We start from the raw sequence: 3125 nt of genomic DNA, 5'->3' as shown, positions 1-3125 counted from the left end.
CTTTCCCTCGGGTTTCACATTTTATTATGGTAACAATCCAAATGACATATTTGGATTCAACAATTTGTATGTATGTCTATATATAAAGCTATAAAAAAATTATCATTTGATAACAGTTAGTGTTCAGTTCAATAAGCAATATGTTTTTGATTCATTTATTAAATAAGCAAGCTAAATACATACAACTATCACAGTTCAATTTATAAATAGGTTGAACAAAAGTGGATTTTTGTTTGATCATATGCAACTTATTTTCTGCAAGAGTTAATTAAATATTAAAAGAATATATATGTTTTTTTTTATTTTTATGATGTCTAAGGAAATGTTATGTTTATCATTTTTTAAACCATTAAAATTAAATTCGACTAGAACACATGCTGAATAGAGTAAACAAATTTGAATTGGATCGAAAACTAACCTGTCATTCACAAGTATTGTTTTCAAATATATCTGTGAATCACACCAAAAAAATAGGCCGCAGAGCAAGACATAGAGAGAGAGAGAGAGTAAAAAGTAGAATGAGGAATTTATATATGGATACTTTCGATTAGCCTTTATTAAAAAAATAAGCCCTCAATTTATGTGAAAAAGGGGCTTAATGTAAATAATTACCTGATTACCCAAACTTTAATGGGGGCGTAGAGCTGTTATCGAGCTGAGTATATCTTTGTTCGGAATGGTTTGGTATAATTATAAGTTTTTCATGCTCGGTTTGACCTTGTGTTAAGCTTTCATACATTGTTCAAACTTGATTTGTTTAACTTTTTCAATGTTTGAACTTGATCAGTATTTGATTTACTTATGACAAGTGAACTAGTATTCAAACGAGCTAAAAATTGAAATGATGATATATATTTTCATATAAATTGTTTAATAATTAATTTTGCATCTCTAATTGCAGGTACTAATTATTTCTATTATGAACTCTAAAATTATTAAACTTTACTTATTAGCTACATAATTCTTCTTGATAGTATGCTAGTTCAAAATTTATAAATGGAAATAAATTGGTCGTAAAAGTTGTAGGGAAGATCATTTACTTAATCATATTAATAAAAAAATAATAGCAATAGGGCAATTCACATTGATGTTACTGGCAATTGAAGTGGGATGATCATACAAAATGAACTTATTACATTCAAGGTTATGAAAACTCTACAAAAAAATTTTTTTATGGCACTCTTTTCAATTGTAATATTTCATTCTAAATTACCATTCATTTATTAATAAAATAAATATATAATTAATAAATAAAGTAGAAATATTATTGATATAAGAATATATTACAATTAAATTTATAATTAAATAAATTCTAACTAATTAAATTTTATTTAAATAATATATGATATATATAATATGAGTTATTATCGAACTTAATATCAGGTATTTAAAAAATTACTTGTTGAACAAACGAGTTTGTTCATGAACATAAATGAATAAGTTCAATTATGTTCATGTTCAATTCATTTAAGCTTCAAGCTTTTAAAAATTATTTGAACTTGTTTATTTAATAATTTGAATGATCATATTTGAGCATTAATCGAGTCGGGTTCAAGTTGTTTATCAAGTGCATTGATTCAATTACAACTCTAGGGGTGTTATAAGGGTATTTTAGTTATTTACAAAAATGAGCCTATGGCTTTGCTTCCCCAGTGTTCGGTAAACTAGAATCGACGAGCCTTTGTTTGGCGAGGTTCATTACCCCGAATATGATGAGTTGGGTTGCAGGTTGACTCCAATATTTGATTTGACCAAACATAAATTGGTCGACCTGTGGCGTAGATCATGATAGAACCCTCACCCTCCCGATGAAGAGTCTTGTGGGTTCTTTATGAGATGACTGATATTGCTAGGGCGAGATTTGGGTTGGTGACTTCTCTCGGCTTATTGTCTCTTGTTGTTTGATTTGAATTACTTGTTCTTGGTCGGCTTCTGGTTCCGATTAAAGGGGTATGCACTTTGTCCGTCAAGTCATTTAATCTTCCGTCAAAGTGACTTATGGTATTCCTTTTGTGGATCCTTTTTTGCCGAACTTTCCTCTCCTATTTTGCTAAATTTTCTCGAGATTCGTGCTGACGCATTTCTCATATACAACAAGCAACTTCAAACACAAGCTGATTTCAAACAAAAAAATAAATAAATTAAGTCAAACATTAACGAATATTAAGCTCCCTTAAACTAGGCTCATTTCCATCCACTAATACACATGAAACTTAAAATATAAACCTTACATTAAGAATTTTACTATCACTTTTATTTTAAAAAGTAAAATATACCACAAAAAAGTTATATTCATAAATAAAAGTTTAGGTATTAGTATTAAACGTGTAAATACATTAAAATAATGAGACAAATACATGTGAACTTTGAAATAAATAAATAAATAAATAAATAAAATGTTTTCTCAAGAGCCCCAATCTCATAATCTTATTTTAATAAATCTAAACCCTAAACAAGCAAATATAACCCGGAATTTCCATAAGTTAATCATCAACTTAAGTTTTTTATTATTATTTTATTTCATTATATATAACTATTATTTTAAATTTCTAAGCATGTGCTCATGTAGCTGCATTTGTTATTATTATTATAAATAATGTATTAACTAAGGAATAAAGTTACAGAGCTCGAAATTACACTATGACGAAGAAATGAAATGACGACTCATGATTGCATGAAAGCCTGACTCGAGGGAGCAAATGCCATAGATTTTTAGGCCAATCATTAAAACAAACATGCTAAAAACTTACCTTAAAAATATGAAAAATATGTATACAACATTAAAAATTAAACAAACTCATCTAAATTATTCAATTTTTAATGTAAAAAAAACATTTAAATTTTAGAAAAAAATAATAATTTAATGTAATATCATTTAAATTTCATTTTGGAACCTTATAGTAACACAAATACTAAATGGTGTTCATGATCTAAAAGACGATAGTTGGTGGCAATGCAGGACATGATAAAATGAATTGAACATGTTTATATTCATAAAAGAAAAAAAGTAATAAATAATAATAAACATAAATAAGAAAAAATTAATTTTTTATTCTATAATTAAGAATACAACTGATCCAATTGAAATTGAACCAAAATGAAAATAAGGAACAACTACCTAACCT

This window comes from Phalaenopsis equestris, unplaced genomic scaffold (genome assembly GCF_001263595.1).
Source record: "Phalaenopsis equestris unplaced genomic scaffold, ASM126359v1 Scaffold000002, whole genome shotgun sequence".
Lineage (NCBI taxonomy): Eukaryota > Viridiplantae > Streptophyta > Magnoliopsida > Asparagales > Orchidaceae > Phalaenopsis > Phalaenopsis equestris.
The sequence above is the reverse complement of the archived record's forward strand: the minus strand, read 5'-3'. Positions refer to the sequence as shown.